Raw genomic sequence first — 6166 nt, 5'->3', positions numbered from 1 at the left:
CGTACGCCACGTTCAGTATGGAAGGACTTCGACAAATAGTTTTCCAATTTCACGAAACTGCTTCCATCAAGGTACAGATTCTGTATCAAGAAAGTAAGATGAGGAGGAACACCCATTTCTATGAGCAGATCAAACAGACGGTCCCACTTTACCCAGTCAAACGCTTTTGTGTAATCTATAAAGCACATAACCAGTGGTTTTTTAAACTCACGGCACTTCTCAATGAGAATCCAGACATTCAATATATGCTCACGAGTTCCCTTACCAGCTACAAAGCCAACTTGTTCAATCGGTATCTGGTGAGCGGTGTAAGATGACAGTCTAGCGCTTATTATGCGTAACATAACTTTGCTCGCATGAGACACGAGAGAGAGGGTACGATAGTTTTCGCACTTCTTAGTAGAGCCTTTCTTGTGGAGAGGGATGACAACAGATTGGGTCCAGTCAGCCGGCCATTGACCCGTTTTCCATATTTTACTGCATATCTTATGCAGAATCTTGGTCCCTTCAATGCCGAGATTTTGAAGCATAGAAGCGAAAACGACGTCAGGACCCATAGCTTTATGCTTTAGTTTAGTGAATGCATCCTCCACTTCGGACAGCAATATACTAGGTTCTTCGGGGTGGGCATCCCATTTCCTTTCCAGCAAAAAACTGCCTAGTAAAACTAGGACGTGGTCCGACGCTAACGGTTTTTTTTCTTATATATATATTATTTTTTATATAGTTATTATTTATTTATCTATGTATAAGTTATCTATCTCTGTTATTTACTTAAATTTCACTACATAATTATTTATTTATATATTTATTTATTTTATTTTATAGGTACATCCACAGAATACATATGGAACATTATATATGATTTACTATTACATTATTATCTAATATGTATCCCATTACGGGGTACACAACATTCCACAATATATTAATGCCGTGAAGCAAGTATAATTAAAATTACTTCGCATAAAAATTAAAAGTAAAGACCCTACTTGTTAACAATAAAATTCATTTAAAAAGGTCATTAATCAAATTTATATAAAAAGTAAAGTTAAGATAATATTAATAATCAAACATAGCTAGCATTCAATAATAATAAATTCAATAATAAGAAGTTCAATAATAAATATTTAACTTTAGACGAATTAGACGCCGCGTTGGCGCAGCGGTCACAGCCATGGATTGTACCTGTTGCGCTGGCGGTTGCGGGTTCGATCCCCGCACATGACAAACATTTGTATTGGCCATACAGGTGTCTGCCGTGGTCTGGGTGTTTGTGCAGTCCTTGTGGGTCTCCCCACCGTGCCTCGGAGAGCACGTTAAGCCGTCGGTCCCGGTTGTTATCATGTACACCTGATAGCGATCGTTACTCGTAGTAGGGAATATATCTGCCAACCCGCATTGGAGCAGCGTGGTGGATTATGCTCTGATCCTTCTCCAACATGGGGAAAGAGGCCTATGCCCAGTAGTGGGATATTACAGGCTGAAGCGAAATAATTATATCAACATGCAAAAATAATTGCTATTTGTAATTATTTGATAAACCAAAAGGATATAAGAAATTATATATCTACTAGATCGTTCAATAAGTCCCGAGACTAACCTGGAAATGGCGCATATATTAAAAACTCTTTTGATTTTTAAAAAGTACTGGCTATCAATACAAGAATATGTATCAATTTTTTAAAAATGGAACAATAAAATTATTGATTTTGAAACACTTAAGTGATGCTACGGTTGTAATTTCGATACAATGGAAAAAAACGAGTTTCGCGTGTTGATAAAACATTGTTTTTTAATGGCAAAAAATACCGTTGAAGCACAGCAATGGCTTATAAAATGTTATGCAGGATCAGCTCCCTCTAAAGCAACCATTTGTCGGTGGTATGCCGACTGCAAACGCGGTCGCATGGACAACAATGATGGGGAACGCTCAGGTCGTCCAAATGAAGCAATGACTCGACAAAATATTAACCAAGTCCTCAAAATCGTATTGGAAGATTGGAAGGTAAAAGTGCGAGAGATAGCCGAGATAGTGAAGATTTCAGCTGGTAGTGTTTTCACTATTTTACATAAAAATTTGGCCATGAAAAAGCTTTTTTCTAAGTGGGTGCCGCGTTTGCTTACAACTAATCAAAAGGAACAACGTATCAATGATTCAGAGCGATGTTTGACGCTGATGAATCATAAGAAAGGATTTTTTACGTCGGTATGTAACAATGGATGAAACCTGGATATACCATTTCACTTCGGAATCCAATCGGCAGGCAGCGGAGTGGAGAGCGGCTGGTGAAAGCCGCCCGAATCGTCCAAAGACTCAGAAATCGGCCGGTAAGGTTATGGCGTCTATATTTTGGGATGCGCATGGAATACTTTTCATCGACTACCTTGAAAAGGGGCAAAATATAAATAGTGACTATTACATGTGCTTATTGGAGCGATTGAAGTACGAAATTGCGGATAAACGGCCTCACATGAACAAAAAGAAAGTGGTGTTTCACCAGGACAACGCGCCTTGTCACAAGTCCGTGAGAACGATGGCCAAAATTAACGAATTGGGCTTCGAATTGCTTCCTCATCCCCCTTATTCGCCAGACTTGGCCCCCAGCGATTACTGGCTGTTTGCAGACCTCAAAAAAATGCTTCAGGGTAAGAAATTTGACTCAAATAGTGAAGTTATCGCAGCAACGGAGGCTTATTTTGAAGCCAAAGACAAATCGTTCTACACACATGGGATAGAAAAGTTAGAAAAGCGTTGGATCGTCGGATCGTCGAGCGTCGGATCTGTATCGCTCTTGGAGGAGACTATGTTGATGAATAAAAATTAATTTTATAAAAAAGACCTTTTTTTAGTACTTAGTCTCGGGACTTATTGAACCACGTGTTATATATCTACTTCTTTATTTCTATATGATGAGCCACGCCTGCCCCCAGCATCTTGAGCAGAGCCCTTGCCAACGACATATTACGCTTGTGGATAGTTCTTTTAAGGTTGTGGTATAAGATTGTTTTCGTCGAGGCACCCAGCGCTCGGCTAACGAACCTGCCGATTGCGTCATCGCAGTCGTCAGTGTAGTAGACACAGGTGTTAGTGTGACTTGTTAACGCTACTACCGCATGAGGCACACTGTCGTGGATTTGTAGCCTCTCGGTCTTTGTCTGGACGACGATGACCTCGCTGTAGTTTTGCCCTTGTGCTTCATGAATGGTCATGACGCGCGATCCCTCTCCAGTGCCATATCCCTGGTCCATCAGGATTTTTTTCTCTTCCTGCGTATAGACTAAGTATAGGGTGTCCTTTTGAAGTTTTGGTATTGGCGAGCCAGTGTATCCATTCATTCTGAGGGAGTGGATGGTGGGATTTGATGAGTACATGTTTTTGTATACCTCGCAGATGGCATATACAACGTCCATAGGACTCCGGTATGTCCAGGACAACTCACGTGAGATGTTGATTGTCAGGTAAGGTCTACAGTACCTTATTTCGAACAGATTTTCTCTGTCTATATAAGGCAACTGGTTGACATCTCCGATGAGAACAACTTCGTTTGCCCCCGAAAGCCGTGCCGCCATTACTATAGCTCCAAAATGGTTCATAAGAGCTTCGTCCGCCGTTAAACGGTTACATTTCGTGCCCTTTTTGAATCCATTTGTTAAAATGGAGGCCATAGTACGTACCCTAGACCTGATTTTGTCGCCAAAGCAGCGGGCTAGTTTCTTTTTAAGATCTTTTGCAGCTTCGACCGTCGTGGTAACTACTATTTCTACATTCTCATCGAAGTTTCTGACTGTGTGTCGTTTTTCCGCACCCAGGTACCCCATTTATCCACTCCAGCTTCGGCAATTGCCAGCCCACGAGGCCCGCGTCGACATCGAGATCAACTGAAATGGATTTTGCCATCACAAGCATCCTGTCATCCAGCATTACTCTCGTGCACTTGGCAACCACCAAAACCGGGTCCCTCACAGGTGTTAAAAATTTTGGTGACGTGTTTTCCCTCCCCGCAGCCTCGGCCGTGCCCACAAAACCACCCGTGCCGCTATAGGCTGCCATATATTTTCCTGACATGTGTCCTTTGACAACCTGGGACGTGTCGTTAGTATATATGACTGCCTGTGCCTCATCGCGCAGCACCATTAGCAGACCTTCGCTGCCTCGCTGATGGGCCTCCAAGATCTTTTTGCATGTGGCCAAGTTGACTTCTCGATTGGCTTTTACTATCGCTAGGAATTCAACCATTGCGTTAACAGCATGGTCTAGCGGGTTCGATGCCGGTCTTAGCCTGGGCGGGATCACTTGTCCCTTATCGGCCCTAGTTCGGTGAGTTTTCGTCTTAACCGGTTTTCCTAAGTCCTCTGTCAAGGTGTTACCTCTACTGTCTTCAAGTGCCCAAGTTTTCGGTTTTCAGAACACTGCTGGACTGCTGGACATAGGCCTCCATAAGTTCGAGCCAAAAATGGCGTGAACACAGTTGTGTTGCCCATAGTCATCACGCTGGGTAGGCGGCTTTGTCACACCAAAGATGCTGCTGCCCGTCTTTGGCCTGTGTATTTCGAAGCCAGCAGTTGGATAGTTATCCCACCATCGGTCGGCTTTTTAAGTTCCAAGGTGATAGTGGAACTGTGTTATCCCTTAGTCGCCTTTTACAACACCCACGGGAAGATCGGGGGTGGCTATATTCTTTATTGCCGTAACCACACAGCAGTTACACATAGCAGTTAGGACTATAGTCATTTATTAAACTGTAATTTTTTAATATGCTTTTCGAAATCACGTCAAGTTTCGCCAGACTATTTGAATAGTGGAAATCGGTAGCCCAACTTTCTAAGTTAACCTACGTCATAGATTAAAGGCTGAATTTCATATAAACTAGTTGGGTAACTATTTGAAGATATTTACTCAGTAGCGGACATGCTCGACAGCTCCACTACCTGGCAAAACGTTTGTGAGTTCGCAATATATGTATATTAACGACGAAAGTGAGTCAACATTTTGTACGTCTTTGCTACGTGGTTTCTGCCAAATCCACTAAAAGTCAATCTTCATATTTTGCCATTGCTTCTATCTGTGTTAGAGGCATGCGCTGAGAAACTTTCAGTCTTAATAAAATGAGTAATATCTGGCACTCGCAGGCTCTTATGCGTTACACGGAATACGTTATACGGAACTTACTGTGACAATTGCGGTAAGTTTCTTATAGGTAAAAATGCAATAGTTTTCAGATTTAGAATTTTATGTTTGAATAAGAGTCATTTCTCCTATTTTCTTTGAAATTGTAGTAGAGTGTTTTTGCTATTAAGGGTGATTAATATTAAAGGTGATTATTATGATAAGATTAGAGGTGATTTATATTTTATATGACTAGAACTTTTATCTGATAATTATTTGTACGTGCACAATTATATCACACATATATCTGATATTGCAGATAATTAGTACATTTTATATTTTTGTAAGAGCAGATACCAATGTCGCCATCGATCACGATTCAGTCTGTATTATCCCACTGCTGGCCACATGCCTTTTTCTCCAAGTAGGAGAAGGATTAAAGCTTAATCCTCCACGCTGTTTCACTGTGGGTTAGCGTATACCTCTAGGTACACACCTAGATATATAATAGTTTATGGGACATTTATTTTTTCGGTTCTTAGAATAATTTCTTGCTTAAGTAAATAAGTTCAGCTCTTTATCGTCTACAAATAGTATTCGGCTAGCTTTATCGATTTAATACCACATTGTGATCGGATGATCTGATAATCTGATCTGTCCTATGTCTGTCCCCTACCTCGTTTGCATTTAGGAGTTGTTGATTCATATTGGAACTTAATCTTCGCATATATGCTACACTGCAACCTAAGGGATATTTTTTACCATGATGCGATGCCTATCAGGTGTCTAGGATAATAACCAGTACCGACAGCTTTATGTCGTTTCGAAGGAACGATAAACTATTTCTAAAAATGATAATATCAGTCCTAACGTGTTTATTCTTATATTTATAATTTTATAGAATACGAATATTTTTCTTATAGGACACACGGGACTTCAAGCTACTGAAGATCTTTAGTTTTATGCCTTTATTCATACTGTCAGCAGCGTCTCCGGTGCGACAAAGCCAGCCCTGCGGTCACCAACCCGCCTGCCGAGGGTGGTGACTATGGGCAA

This window comes from Melitaea cinxia, chromosome 8, assembly GCF_905220565.1.
Source record: "Melitaea cinxia chromosome 8, ilMelCinx1.1, whole genome shotgun sequence".
Lineage (NCBI taxonomy): Eukaryota > Metazoa > Arthropoda > Insecta > Lepidoptera > Nymphalidae > Melitaea > Melitaea cinxia.
This window is presented reverse-complemented; position numbering follows the sequence as displayed.